Source organism: Chlorocebus sabaeus, chromosome 24 (assembly GCF_047675955.1).
Source record: "Chlorocebus sabaeus isolate Y175 chromosome 24, mChlSab1.0.hap1, whole genome shotgun sequence".
Classification (NCBI taxonomy): Eukaryota; Metazoa; Chordata; class Mammalia; order Primates; family Cercopithecidae; genus Chlorocebus; species Chlorocebus sabaeus.
This window is the reverse complement of record NC_132927.1, coordinates 28,434,619-28,450,939: the sequence shown is the minus strand read 5'-3', so window position 1 is coordinate 28,450,939 and position 16,321 is coordinate 28,434,619.

Genomic DNA, 16,321 nt, shown 5'->3' with positions numbered 1-16,321 from the left:
GTGCACAGAAAAACGGGTTTTATATTCTAATGAATGTTATCAATTGAACACCCCATGAAACCAGAATTTTTGAAACAAGTTGTATAATGCAGAAAGGGCTCTCTCCCTGGGGGAGCCTCCCGATGAGAGAACATGTCCTTCATCTCTTTCTAAGACTCTTTATGTTAAATATGAAAACTTGCTTCTTTTTAAGGTCAGGCTCTGGAATTTCATGATTTAGCATTAAAAGCAAAATGGCAGGGCAGTAGAACTCAATTTTATTGGTAGAAAAGGAATAGGAATGAATAGGAATTTATGTAGTCATACAAACAGCATAAAGCATTCACCTTCCACATCTAATACTGCAGAGGAAACGCTTGCCGAACAGTGAAAACAACACAGAGGAAAATACAGCCAAGAAGCACAGACAGGCCATTCCCAAAAATGTCTGGTAGGGAGCTAGATGCAACTTTTCTGAGATGTGATCCAATAAATTCTATTTTATACTTGAGCCATATTTGGTTGGGGTTTTGTAACTTACAACTGAATATTCTAACATAAGGACAGATCCCAGAGAGAAAAGAAAGAAAGATCCACGGACTTGGTGGGACTTAACAGGATGAGAAGGAGGTGGATGGCTTAAAGGAGATTTCTGGAAGGTCACCTATCAGAGATGTGATGAGCAGTGAATTCTTGCACAGAAACAGGAGCACCGGTAGAAGGGAACCAGTCTGGGGAAGCTGAAGAATTAAGTTTTGCACCTGTTGAATTTGAAGTCCTGTAGATATAGCCCATAATCACTGCTGAAATGTCAGGAATGAATGTGAGTGAGTGGATGAGATGTCCATTGAGGAGTCGTCAGCATAAAGTTGTAGTTGGAAACTGTTACAGTGAACTTCATGAGAATATAGGGAAAGAAAAGAGGATGGAAGACTTAATCCTAGGAAAACCTAGTATTCATATTCAAGAAGGAGTAGGAGGAAGAGTCTTGGAATATAGGAAAAGTAGTTGGAAGGACTAAGAGAACAAGGAATATGCAGTGTCCTAAAATGTGGAGAGGAAGGGGTTTAAAGAGGCAGGGTTGGGGGCAGAGTAACAGGGATCAACATTTGGGTGATAGGATTATGTGGATTCTTCCCCCAAAAGTTACAGAAAAGCCACCTCTGAATGCTTGAAAGCAGGTAATGAATAAGGCAAAGGTTATGGTATCATATGATATTGACCAGCATACAGTCAAATTTAGATCATCTGCTTTACAGATCTCCCATGCATATTCCTGTTCTCTCTTCCCTTTCCCTAGTACCTCAGTGACCCCCTACCACCCCCCCTCCCCGACCTCTCGCCAGGCATAGTTGCTGAGATGTCTGCAAAGGCCTGACCTTTCCCTTTGTTTCAAATTCTTGAGAACTGGTCTTTCTCCAAGATGCTAGGAATTAGACAGGGGCTGCTGTTGCAGGGACCTTAGAGGGCTGGGAAATCTCGTTCCTCAAAAATCCTTTGACCAACTTGTGGAAGGCATTGTCTTGACAGCTGAGTGCCAAACAGTAAGCTTTACTTTAGGTTCAGACTTGCCAGGGTTCCAAAACCACAGCGCTGAGTTCAGCCTGCCAGCTGAAGAGGACGCAGGGGATGGTGAACTCCTACAGATTTGCCCTGATCCTGCCATAGCTCTCACACCTGTGAACATTTTAAGTAAAAGTCTCTTTTGATGGAGAATACAAGATATTCTACCTTCTACTTCAAAGTCTGACACAACCATTGTGTGTTCATGACATATGTATTAGGCCACTCTCACATAGCTATAAAAAATAGTTGAGATTGGGTAATTTGTGAAGAAAGAAGGTTTAATTAGCTCATGGTTCTGCAGGTACAGGAATTATGATGCTGGCATCTGCTAGGCTATTGGAGAGGCCTCAGGAAACTTATAATCATGGCAGAAGGGGAAGTGGGAGCAGGCATGTCATATGGCCAGTATAGGAGCAAGAGAGAGAGAGAGAGAGAGAGAGCGGGGAGGTGCCACACACTTTTAAATGACCCGATCTCATGAGAACTCACTCCACTATCATGAGGACGGTACCAAGGGGATGGTGCTAAACCACCCATGATAAATTTGCCCCCATGATTCAGTGGCCTCCCATCAGACCCCACCTCCAACATTAAGGATTACAATTCAACGTGAAACTTGGGCAGTGACAACATCCAAACTATATCGACATCTAAAGGCCTAGGTAGCTCACAATGAGTCAGTTAAGGAGGATGTCAGAGCTGGGTAAAGAGCGAGGGTGGAGAACATTCATTCATTCTTTCAGCATGATGGACACTTGTAATATAATGATGAAGACAGACATGATCCTCCCCTTCGTGGAGATTACAGCCCAAAAGGGAGGCAGGAAACAGCAAGACAAAGGAGATGGAGGTCAACAGAAAGGGACCTACATTAGATAGGGTGGTCAGAGGAAGCCTCATCGAGGAGGTGATATCTAAGCCAGCTATCAAATATGAACTATTACTGGATTTCCCAATGGGGGAAATGGCAGAGCATGAACAAAAGCATGAACAAAAAGTCCCCTTGTGGGGAATGGTTTGCTTCTGTGAAACTGAATGAAGATCAGGGCAGTAGGAGGGCAGTGAGCCAGGGGTTGGGTGTACTGGTGTTAAGTGAGGAGGGAGGCCATGGTGTGGAGTATGGACGTTATTTCATGTGCACCAGAAAGCCACTGAAGGTTTTAAGCAGGAGTGACAAGCTGTGGCTTGGGTTGTAGGATCCTTTTGGCTACTATGTGGAGAATAGAATGGGAGCTGGTGGAGAGTGAGAAGCTGGGAGACCCGTTTAGGAAGCCATTGCAGTGGTGAAGTGAGTGGGAACGGTGAATGTCAGAAGCTGCTGCATTGTCTGGTGTAGCATAATGGATGGGAGGGATTATCTGTTGCAAATTACACTATACTTTCTTTTCAGCCATTATTGTGGGTGATTGAGACTTATCCATATGAACTATTCACCTTCATACCTCCCCTTTACAACTCAGCATTGCTGGAAGAGCTGAACAGCCACTTGGATTACTTTTCAATTATAGAAAAATAAATTCTAAGCCTGAGAGAACGAGAGCATGAGAAAGAAAGGGAAATAGCTGCTAGCAGACAAGACATATACTTCCCAGCTCCACCACTGTGACTCTTCTAATTCAAAGAGATTTTTCAATTTTCCAGTGAGATTCTGGTCTCAATTCCTGTCGTCGGCTCAGAAAAAGGACAATAGTTTCTTTATACGTCTTTTCTTTTAAAAAGCTCCCTGGAAAATATTGTAAATATGCGACTATATTGAGGTTTGATAATAAAGGGAAAATTTTTGCTCTTTATACCCGTTTCTAATTGAACCCTTTGTTTCTCTTTATTTCTCATGTTTGCTGGGTCGTTCCTACTTTAGCATTGGTGAGTAAGAGCAGCAGCCTCGTGGGAATTTAGTGCTCGGTATCTAATATTCAGTGCTGGGTGTGGGTGTTAGCAAATGCTAGGGAAAAGAAATCTCTGTCATCCTTCCCTTTCCAGCTGTAATCATGTAGAGTTTCCCTAGTGGCATTGGTGGAACCTGAGACCTGACCTCATTGGTCCCACTAATGACTAGGTAGGAATAAATAATTTAGATTGTTAATGAGGGTTTGAGCTATTTCCCCAATGAGCCCAACTTTCTGGCAGCCTTAGACTTTAGAGCTCAGTGGAGTATGTTTCTAAAGCTGCTGCCATTTTCACACCCTTTCCTCACAGTTGGGAAATAGTTGGGATTTGTTTATTTTTAAAAAAGTATGGATCTCCTGGAGATGGGCAGTCTTTGATAGCGCCCTGGGAAGTCAAGTCTGTCCTGGGCTGTTCATTCATTCCAGGAGTTGCTAAAGGAAGTGATGCAAAACAGACGACACATGTGAACCTCATTTCTGCTTTGGACTTCTTTTCCACGCAATTTAGAAGTTAAATCACCGTCAATTTGTGATGAATCCATTATGATCTCCTTTTTCAGGGGTTGCACCTAAATTTGGGGGTACTTCTGACATGCCAAGGAATGAGTGGTAGTTAGCAGATCACTTCCATGTCCTTGTAGACCCATACTGGTGTCCCCTGGACCATTCTCATCTCTATCCACTCTTTGGTTCTTGGTGCACAGGTTTACAGGTGCTCTGTGTCAGGGCTGTGCTGCTCTTAGTCATACAGGAAAGTCCCACTGCTCCCACACCATTCAAGTGACAAGAGCTCCATGGCCTCAGGAGCCCAGGGGACACTGATCCTCTGCCACAGTGTGGCTTGTGAAGCTAGGCAGCTCAGCCTCATCTGCTTACCTAAAAGATGGCAAATATGGACACACCTCTCTGCACTGCAGCATTGGAGACCATGTTTTCAGCACATGAACTTCTGGAGGATGTTCAAACCATAGCAACTCCTTTTGGGGATCTCATAGACCAATGGTTCTCAATGCTGGTCCCTGGATTGGCAGCAACAGCATCACCCGGGAACTTGTTAGAACTGCACATTCTCTAGCCCTAGCCCAGGCTTACTGAATCTGAAACCCTAGGGTTGGGCCAGCAATCTGTGTTTTAACAAGCCCTACAGGTGACTCTGATGTGCTCAAGATAAGAACAGCAGTCACAGAGAACGTTGTGGGTTTCCTTTTGCAGACTTCTTCTACACATGAATTCCTAACTTGGGCCCGTTCCTGGGCCACTGCTCTGTCTTGCCTCCCTTCAGGACTATTCATTTGTTTCTGCTCAACCCCTGAGACCTTAGCAGCAGCCCAGGCACACCCCTGCTTCTCCTGCAGCCTGCACAGCAGGATTCCCCGAGCGGCAGCCTTCATTTGGAACAACTTCTTTCCCACTCCTGTTTCCCAACCTTTCAGGCATTGAGTTAACTAAATTTGGAGTAAGAAATAGGCCAAATCCTCTGTTCCACAAAAACTAATTACCTTCTCTGTCCTCCTCGGTCCTACCCTGTGAGGTGGGGGAGTTCTTTTCCTTCCTTTCCCAAGCACATTCCTCTGTGTTGTCTGTGGCCCTCTCCACTGGGCAGGTGGCCCCGAGATGTTGGGGCAGGCTCATGTCCCTAGATAGATTTCTGGCTCCTCTGACAACCTCTGGCCCTGGAGGGAGAAGCCTAGGAACATTGAAGCTGGCCAGCTTTCATCAACCACTGATGCTGCAGCATAAGTATCATAGTTTTCCCCAGGGGGTGTCTATCTCTACTCTGGATTTATGCTCTTTCCTTTGGTGATTTTAGCTTTTCCAGGGATTTTCCATGCCTTCCTCTTTCTGTCTGCCTAAACATAAGCGTACACCCACTTGTTCAATCCCCACCTCTCAGAGAAGCTCCCCAATTAAAACTCAATATTTCACCCTCCACAACAACAAAGCTGGAAGCCCAGAGTGGGCCCAACACTTTGTACTAAGTCACCAGGGCAATGGCTACGCTCACATCGTGTTCACACTGGGCCTCCTAGATGACATTCACTTTCTTAATGAGGCTGAGAACCCTAACCAGCTATTTACCGTTTCATCACCTTCAGGACCATAACTTTACTGGTCCAGAGACTCTTGCCCTGGAAGATCCAAGTTGCAAATCTTTATGCTTCATGGGAGAAATTTCTGGAAAGTCTCAAGTCATCAACAGACAGTTTGCATTTCCCTTGATCCTTTCCCAGCCTAGTGAGTTCCCATCACCCTTCGAAACTCAGTTTTGACATCAACCATGTGCAGGTTTCCCTGACTTTTCCCCACATCCAACCAAGCCTAGGCACTGTCCACTGTGCACCTTCTGTAGCTTTTTAATGTGGGCCTCTGCAGAGCTCCTCCCCAGTAGGGGCAGGATCCCAAGAGTCTGTCTCTCATTCACCTTGGCACCTTCCAGCCTAACACAGACGCTCATGTCAAACCAGTATCGTAGCAGCCTAGAAAGATCATCTCTTTTCCTAGTGAGCTACCTTATAGCTGCAGAGTTGCCATGTCCAAACACACTGAAAGAGGTAGAAACACACTTCCAGTCACCCCTAACAAAGCTGGAAGCCCAGAGTGGTCCCAACATTTGTACTAAGTCACCAGGGCAATGGCTACATTCACATGGTATTCACACTGGGCCTCCTAGATGGTATTCACTTTCTTATGAGGCTGAGAACCCTAACCAGCTGTTTACCATTTCATCACCTTCAGGACCATAACTTTACTAGCCCAGAGACTCTTGCCCTGGAAGATCCAAGTTGCAAATCTTTATGCTTCATGGGAGAACTTTCTGGAAAGTCTCAAGTCATCAACAGACACTTTACATTCCTAGATTCACATTCCCTTGCTGTGTCCACCAATCCTAAACTATTATGTCACAATCCTTACCCAATTCTAATCAGGTCTCCCTCTCCAATATTACAAGATCTCCCTTAAACCAGACGTCAGTCTTCATAAATAAGACCTTGTTCTTCGTGTATTGAGACTTCCCTATGGTGGCAACTATGCACTCAGCTTTGCCTTATTATCAAGTAATCTGGGGAGCCAGCATGCAACAGGGCATTGCCTACCCAGGCCTTTCCTGCTTACCTAGGGGATTATTACTTTGCATTCAAAGGTGCGCATTCAAAGGGAGTTTTATTCTATCAGCTTCTTCTACAGTGAAGAAGTTCTACATCTTGAGGTAGTAATGCCTATGTACTCGAAAACTCGAACAGCCATGGAGACAATAGCCAAAATGCTTTCGTCTCTAGATCAAAATAACCTTCGGCTTCTGGCTGCAAAGAGCATCTGCAGAGAAAGACGCGAGGATGTGGCGCCTTCTGAGAACTGACCAGCAGAGGGCGCTCTTGAGAAAGAAGAACGATGTGCAAGATTGTTCCTGCCAGGGATGGCAAATTCCCACACAGGAGGCACCACTTAGCTGTAATTATTGTAATGAATGGTAAAGGCAAGTGGACTTCCACAGGACATGAACCAGAACAGCCATGGAGTGATAGCGGTGCCAACTGCGGGAAACCCAGCGGAGAACCTTTCCAAAGTGGTATTCAGGCTAGGATTTCAAGCCTCTGGTGGGGTTTGGCCTTTTTACCAAGTCTCCTGAAATAACAGAAATTCCCCCAGTAATTCTGAGCCCTGTGGCATTTAGGACACGCCATCTTGAAGTCCTTCTGAACTGCTCACTCTGGGGTTTCTGAGAAATTATTCTGACACAGAAAGTCACTCTAAGCCAGAATTGGCAAACTTTTTCTGTAGAGGGCCAGATAATAGATATTTTCACTTTTGTAGGCCATACAGTATCTATGACAATCTTGCAAATAGAAGAACTATTTGGCTGAGTAGCTGGAACTACAGGCATGTGCCATTGCACTTGGTTCAGAGTTATCATATTCTGATTCTGTGGGAGCTCAGTGCCTTTCCTTGCCTTTGAGCTATTTTGTAATTGTAAATTGTAGATAACTGATAGCAATGCAACAGAATTCTTGTTTTAGACATGCAACTGAATTCTGTCTAGTGGAAGCTCAACTGACTTGTCTGCCCTTTGGTAAAGAAGCCAATTTTACATCCATTTGCAAATTCATTTCAGTATTCCTGATCTTTAAATGTCTCTTTTTAAATTTTTGCTTTGACCAGTTGTAACATCACCCTGGTTTCCAAATCTGTTTTAGAAAGCTATCTTAGGGCATGAACCTTGTAGCTTAAAAGCAGGCACAGAAAACATGAAATTAATGGGTGTGACTGTATTCTAATGAAAATTTATAGACACTGAAATTTGAATTTCGTATAATTTTCATGTCACAAATTATTTTAGAACATTTTTCCATGATTAAAACAGTAAAACCATTATTAGCTCATAGGCCATCTAAAAACCAGCCAGATTTGGCCCATAGGCTGTGGTTTGCCAGTTCCTGCTCTGAGCCAACTCTCAGCCCAACTTCTCAACTCCGTCTGTAATGCATGTCTCTCAGAGAGAATATCTTTACAAATTCTTCTTCCTAGACCATCTAGAAATAGTTGTCCACCAAGAAAGATGAAGGAACCAAAACATCCTTCAGGTTCTACCATGTCTATTACTAAGCAAAGTGCTGTTAAAAATTCTGACTGAGTTAAGGGGGTTAATAAAAACACATGATTCTCAAGGGTCAAAACGACTGCTCTTTCTGGTGTGAAATGTGAATACTAACTGCATCATGCATTTCTTGCCAAGGAGGAGTCTCTTTGTTGAACTGGCACCAGATTAAGGGAGAGCGTGAAGGTGGAACTGGATCTACTGAGGTTTGGGCCCCCAAAAGAACCTTACCGGTTGAGATTTTGGACATGTGACTTAACTCTCTAGCTTCTGTTTCTTCTTCTGTAATATGAGAGGATATCATTATCTGATAGGGCTTTTGGGAGGGTGTTAAGAGCCAAAACACAGGAGGCACTAAATTGATGTTAGCTTTTATTACCCGACAGATAGAGACAAACCCTAAGAAATGCCACATCTTTCTGTGAGAAAAGAGGTGCTCTTCAGTGTTAGTGATGGGACGTAATAGGAATGGATTGTAAGATCTTAGAGAACAGGATCCAAACTAAATTCTTCTTTTTTCTGAGTTACTTAGCTTAACTCAGTGCCTGGCACCTGAGGGGGTCTCAATTATAAGGAAAAACCTGTACTTCAGTAGAAAACAATGCATTGTTTACAGTATTACTCTTCCAAGTTATCTAATTCTTTTTTTTCTTTCTCTGTTTTTTGTTTTTAGAAACAGAGTCTTGCTATGTTTCCTGGGCTGGACTGGACTCAAACCATCCTCCCGATCCTCCCGCCTCAGCCTGATCTTCCTGCCTCAGCCTCCTGAGGAGTTGGGACTACAGGCATGAGCCTCAGCACTTGGCTCGAAGTTATCTAATTCTGATTCTGTGGGAGCTCAGTGCCTTTCCTTGCCTTTGAGCTATTTTGTAACTGTAAATTGTAGATAACCGATAGCAATGCAAAAGAATCCTTGTTTTACACACCCAAATGAATCATGTCTAGTGGAGGCCTGACTTGTCTGCTCCTTGGTGAAAGAGGCCAATTTTGCACCCATTTGCAAATTCATTTCAGTATTCCTGATCTTTAAATCTTTTATTTAGTTTTGCTTTGGCCAATTGTAACATCTGCCTTGTTTCCTTATTAATAATGAGTTAGATAAAATCTTTGACATGTGTTCATTTAACACCTATGTGAGAGTCATGATTTGACTTTTGCTTTTGTGGAAAATTGTCTTTCAATATGCCGTTTAATTATGAAATTGAATTCAGGAATGTTTTCCTAGAAAACATTCCAACACGGTCCTAGGGAATGACCTAAAACACTTCTATGTTGCCCTTTTGAATCACCTCCTCTTTCCATTTATGTTCTGCTCATGACTCTACCACTACATTTCCATATAATTTTGAATGGCACTTCAACTTTCCCATCTGCAAAATAGGGAGTGGAACTAAAAGGCATTCTACTAGACAGCAGTTCTCAAACTTTATGGTCTAGGAACTTCTACACTTTTGAAAATTATTGAGGACCTCCTAAAATTATTAGGGCTTTGGCTTATGTGGGTTATAGCTCTTGTTATTTGCCATATTAGAAATTAAAAGTGAGAAAATTTTTAAAAATATGTATTTATGAGGCTGGGCGTGGTGGCTCACGCCTATAATCCCAGCACTTTGGGAGGCTGGAGTGGGTGGATCACAAGGTCGGAAGTTTGAGACCAACCTGGCCAATATGGTGAAACCCTGTCTCTACTAAAAAAATACAAAATAAGTTGGGCATGGTAGCCTGCGCCTGTAATCCCAGTTACTCAGGAGGCTGAGGCAGAATTGCTTGAACCTGGGAGGCAGAGGTTGCAGTGAGCTGAGATCGTGCCACTGCACTCCAGCCTGGCCAACAGAGCAAGACTCCATCTCAAAAAAAAAAGAAAAAGTATTTATTAATTCATTGAAAATAACAATAACAAGCCCATTACAAGGTAACATAAATAACATATTCTTGTGACGAATAACTATATTTTTTAAAACAAGAAAATACACAGTGGGAACAGTGGCATTGTTTTACATTTCTGTAAATTTCTTTATTGTCTGGCTTAATAGAAGACAGACTCTTGTATGTGCGTTTGCATTCAATCTGTTGTGACGTCAATATGTAGCCTCTAAAATATCCAATTACGTTCGTGAAAGAAGGCAAGTGAAAAAGGCAAATAACATCATAATAAAATTAGGAAAATAGTTTTGACCTTGTAGATTCCCTGAAAAGGGCTCAAGGCCCCTCAAGAGTTATTGGAATGCTTTTTGAGAACTGCTGTTATAAAGTAAACCAAGATGACCTAGCGGTGGGAGTAGTGATTTTTTGATGATGGGCATGCCAGCACATCATGCTGGTCCCTTCTGAGAGTGACAGTTGGCTTTCCCAAGCATTCTGGAACAGCCTTTCCTTGTGCGTGCACATATGCAAGTGTGTGCATGTGTAGCAGCATCTGTTGATCTGTGCTGGGATTCTGTGTTACAAGCTTGAGTGGGACATAACATGTTTCTGGAGTAGGGACAGGAAATGGAGCGATGGTGGGGGAAGGAGATAAGCTCCATTCTTTTTTCCCAAAGAAGCTCTGAGTGAGTCCTTGAAACTGCATTTGCAATGGCCTTTGTCCTAAAATTCTTTCTTGATCCTTTACTCAAATCATGGCTTGGAGAGTGAAGCCTCTAGAAGCTTCCACTCTTACTCAGATGATCCTGCTTCTGACCCTTGGAGGGTCACTGGGCTCTGAGATGACACAGAAGCAGGTATTGGAAGAGCAGTCAGTAAAGGAAGAGAGTTTTCCTTCCTGAAAGTCCTGAAGAAAAACATAAACACTCTATGTGCCTTCCCTGTTAGAATCACTCTTCTTGTTCTTCCTTGCACAGGCTCCTTGATACCAGGAAATATTTTCAGTGCAAGATGAACCTGGAAGCTACTGCTGATACTTTCTAGGTACCAAATGACCACCGTGAAGAAAAGGTAAATATTGACATGAGTTCACTGACTTCTTCATTTTAGAGAAGTAACTCAGAGGTTTGAAGTTTATAAATAATCCACTTATTCTATAAATAAGAACTGACTCAGAGCTTTTATTATCACCTCCCTCTTATGTACTTACATTCCAATTTACACTATAAGATCATAGTTAAGAGTTAAATCTTTGGAATCAGGACAAACCTAGGTTTATATCCTTGGTCTGACACTTCACAGTAATGGGAATTTAGAGAAATGTCAACCATTCTAAATGCTAAATTCCTCATCTGTAAAGTAGGGGTGAAGTTACTTTGAGATCCTCCCAAAGCAGAGCCTGAGTCAAGGACCTGGATGCAGGTAGTTTATGAAAGGTAGTGTTGAGGGTGATCCCAGAAAGAAGAAATGTAGGAAGAGAGAAAATGAGGCAGATTTAAGTGAGAAAAAGCAATATGGAATATTATTGGGCTGGTTACTGTTGTGGCTGATTGAGGATTAAGCATTGTCTTATGGATGCTCAGAGAAATCATATAAAAAGCATCCAGAGATGTCCCTCTGAAAGGGTGGGAGCCTGAGGCGTTTCTCCAGACTCATCCCTCATTGGCTGGGGATTGCCTCAGGGGCGCCAATTTTCACTGGGAAGAATGAGCTTGCAGGGAACTCTCCACTACAGCTGTGGCTGAAATCAGCAGTGGATCATGGATGTGTCATGAGGCACAAAGCTATCTGCTACAGGAGATTAATACCCGTGTCCTAGAGTTATTGTGAAAATTAGATGAAGTGCTGTCTACAAAATGTCTAGCATTGTGCCTTGCTCAAAGGTAAGTACTAAGTGTTCATTTGATTGTTGCGGCTGCTGTTGTGATCATTATGATTATTATCATTGTATGTTCATGAGTGAGACAGACAGGTGAATATATGACTTAGAGGGTTCCAAGAATGACATATAATCCTCAGTTTATCTCTTCTATGCCACAACCTGTATGATTTGCCATGACCAATGATTTATCATGACCAGTGGCCAATTGCTGTGATTATTAGGGGTCGTTACACTACTTTTACTTTCTCACCCTCTTTTTGATGTTTTGTCAAAATTTGGGCTCAAGGAGAAGGCATATTCTGTCAGTTGTTTGTAATGGAAAAAAGGTTGCTATTATCCTAGAGCAGCACTGTCCAATAGAACCTTCCATAGTGATGGAACTGTTCTATATCTGTGCTGTCCAAGACAATAGCCACTAGCTGCATGTGGCTATTGGGCACTTAAAACATGGCTAGTTCAGCTGAGGAACTGAATTTTTAATTTTATTGAAAGTTCTAGTTAATTTATATCCAAATGCAAATAGCCAAATGCACACACAGGGAAGGGCAATTACAGATACTATTCGAAGTAGAGAGTGGAAGGGCCTCTTTCCTGGGGGCTAAAATTAAGGTGATGCAGCCAGCAATGTATTTCCTCCAGCCCCTGGGCCTGAAGCCCACGAGACCTGACTTCCAGGTTGGTGCATGGTGGGATCACCCAGACCAAAGGGCTGCTGGCTGAAGAGAATGTCCCCATGATGTTGTGAAGACATGGAGCCAGTAGAGGTTGGAGGGGGAGAAGTGACAACCTCCACTCAGCTTTGGCCCATTGTTTTGTGTGCAGAGCCAATTGCCAACCCCTTTGCAGGGAAGAGCTTCATTCTCAGCTGCCCTAAAATGAGGGAAAGATTAAAGAGAAGCCCACCCACCCAGTGTTCTCTATTTCCTAAAGGTTACATTACCCTAGAGACAAGATTCTTGGATGGACACGGTGGCTCATGCCTGTAATCCCAGCACTTTGGGAGGCAGAGGCGGATGGATCACCTGAGGTCAGGAGTTCAAGACCAGCCTGGCCAACATGGCGAAACCCTGTCTCTACTAAAAGTACAAAAATTAGCTGGGTGTGATGGCAGGCGCCTGTAATCTCAGCTACTCAGGAGACTGAGGCAGGAGAATCCTTTGAACCCAGGAAGCAGAGGTTGCAGTGAGCCGAGATTGTGCCACTGCACTCCAGCCTGGGCAACAAGAGTGAAACTCTGCCTCAAAGATTTTCATTTAAGTACGATTAGCTCCAGCATCACCTCCTCAGGCTGGTCATCACTTCTATCCTCCCTTTAGCTTCTGTGTCCTAGAATTGACCACTTTGCTAACTGACTATTCACTTGTCTACTTTCTCCATTAAACCACAAGCTCCATGAAGGCAGGTGCCATGCCGTCTACCCTAGCACAACGCCTCAAACACAGTCAAGTACTCAACAATACTGACAACAAGAGCAACAGGAGTGGAGAGAGGAAAAATGTTCCTATTTACTGAAGTCATTCACATACCTTATGGAATTCAAGCTGGACCTTGACAGAAAAGCAAGTTTAGTTACTCAAGGAGTTGTGTAATGACATTTCAGAGGGAGTAACATCAGAAGCAAAGTGGGGAATAGCCAGGCATGGTGGTGGGTGCCTGTAATCCCAGCTACTTGGGAGGCTGATGCAGGAGAATCACTTGATCCCGAGAAGTGGAGGTTGCAGTGAGCTGAGATCACGCCACTGTTCTCCAACCTGGGCAACGGAGTGAGACTCTGTCTAAAAAAAATGTAAAAAGCAGCAAAGACAGGGCAGTGGGATGAACTCACAGCACAGTGAAGGAGACAGGATGAACTGGAAAAGAGGGTTTGGAAGGCAAGATGGGATTAGCCAAGTGCGGTCTGACTCTCAAGGGCCTTGAGAGCCAGGTAGTTGAGATTGGACGTGATGTGGTTGACAAGAGCACCATGAACCAGAGAACCTTGGGTTTCTGAATGTGGTGAAAGATGAGGTAACATCAATAAATCTGTTAAGATGTGGTTGGCATCAGTTGCTTTTTGCCTTTAGCTTTCAATCCTGCCTCCTGTAGCAAAAGCACTTCAATTTCCTTAGAACCACTGTTCTGCCCACATGGCCCAATGACTCTACCTCTATCCCTGGGTCCAGGGGTGGGCGAGCACAGGAACCAGATCTAGCCAATAGTGTCTTAGGAAGGGTTCCAGGGATATAGCTAGAGGCTTCTGCTAGAGCTGTTATTATCTTTCTTCCTTGATAACTAAACTGTTGAGATGTAAACCTGGGCCTGCTGACACCATCTTGACGCTGCGAGGCAAGAGTCTGAGAATTAAACCAGCATAGAGAAGAGCATAGCCAAGGGATGATGGGGACATCCCATGACATCCTCTAAGCATCTGGATCCAGCTGGGCTTGAAGTGGGACCTATTTTGGGGCATTAGGTTTCTGTCACTTGCAATCAAAGAAGTCCTAATTAATGAATACTCAGGGTCAATTGGGTGAAAGTGGAAGAAGATGAGCGTCAGAATGGCCATACCAGCTGGTGTGATGGGAATTCAGACATGAGACACTGAGGGTCTCAACCAGGGCATTTGGGGACTAAGGAGAAAGGAGGTGAGTTAAGAGGTGAGCAGGAGCTATCTAGCGGTTTTCTTTCTTCGAAGGTTACTGTCAAGTAGAGTCTAATGGTTCTTTACCACCTCTGCCTTCATGATGCCCCTTTACCTCTTTCATTTTTCTTTTCTTTTTTTGAGATGGAATCTCGCTCTGTCACCCAGGCTGGAGTGCAGTGGCGTGATCTTGGCTCACTACAACCTCTGCCTCCCCAGTTCAAGCAATTCTCATGCCTCAGCCTCCCGAGTAGCTGGGATTACAGGTGCCCACCACCACACTTGGCTAACTTTTGTATTTTTAGTAGAGGTGGGGTTTCACCATGTTGGCCAGGCTGAACTTCTAACCTCAAGTGATCTGCCTGCCTCAGTCTTCCAAAGCACTGGGATTATAGGCGTGAGCACTGCGCCTGGCCTCTTTCATTTGTTTTTGACCATTTTGTGAGATAAATGAATCAGGCATTCTTGTCCCCACTTTATAGTGGGAGAAGTCAAAGGACTTGCCCAAGGTGGTATGGGAGCGCTGGGGCCTAGTTCTGGTTCTCTAGTGCATGCTAATGCTTGAGCACAGGGGGACTGAACTCCCCAGGCACCGTCTTTCTGTGGCTTCATAGTAGAGATGCAATACCCGGCTCCTGGCTGTTCTTATGACTTCCAGGGAGAAACAGCAGTAGTTCTTGCTGAGGAAATGCCCAGGAGCCCATGGCCTTCTTCATTAAAATAAATTCTGCCTGAGTCTCCTGGTTCTAAATAGAAGAAAATGTAGATGTGGGACAGAACCGAAGGGAAAGGGATTTCCCTTGGCAAATTATTTGCAATTTGTGGATTGGAGCTGACCCAGCTCCAATTCCCTCTGTCATTGTAAGCGCCGTCTACAATGTGACCAGCTTATTAAAGAATGAGAACTGGAGGCAGTCCTCCCACAGGGGCACAACAAAACAGGAGCAGAGTCAAAGCCCAGCAGCGTCTTCCTCAGTGTGGCATGTCTAGTTGCTGGCTAGATTCTCACCCTTCAGTTACATGTTCATGCCTAGGCAGTCACTTCTGGAGGCTGTGGGAAGAAGAGCGAGAATATTTATGAGTTGTTTGTGCCTTTCCTTTGGCAGTATGAAAAGCTAGCTGTCATAAATACTGTAGTGGTCCTCAGACTATAGCATGTAACAGAATGCATGTTCCTGAGTCACTGCCAGGGATTCTGAGGTTGTGGGTAGCTCAGGATCTGCCTTGTAAAGAGGCATTCCAGTTATTAACACTTCTGAAGCAAGTGGTCCATGGACCAGTCTCAGAAACACTGATGTCAGTGGAACACTAGTGTGCAAACTCCAAGTGGCCCTGTTCATCCATGGTTTAAAGACGCTGCTGTTGCTGGCACAAGTCCCAGGAGATCCAGTGTTTCCTTCTTTACTAACAGGGTCTGTTACTGGCATAATCTGAGGGACATTCGAAAGTCTTTCTTGACTCAGAAGATCTCTGAGGAGCAGCTGCATCTAGAGTTCTAAGGACTTAGCTTCTCCTGTACTCCTTTTAAATCACGGATAGCTACAGAGAATAGCACTGCTGTTATTCAGTTTTTATTTTTCCTGAGGGAAAAAGCCCACTGTGGCATACCTGCAGCAAGTGAGAGTGTCAATACAGCTCCTCTGTCTGCATAGTCCACCCTGTCACAGAACCCTGGACTCTCCTCACAGCTCCCACCTTTCTCGGTCTCCAAAGGCTGTACCCTAGATGTACAGACCCAGTAAGAAATGCTTTTAGACTTTCAAGTGAGGTTTTTCTTCTTCAGGACATCTCTATTAACAAAATCCTAAAGAAAATCAATGGATTCCTATTTCCCCATCCATTCGTACCATCAGGTCCTTCTCCAATTAGCGACAGAATCAGTGGGTGAGGTGGTCCACAGGCCTCCACAATGAAATTGACTGCATAGGAAA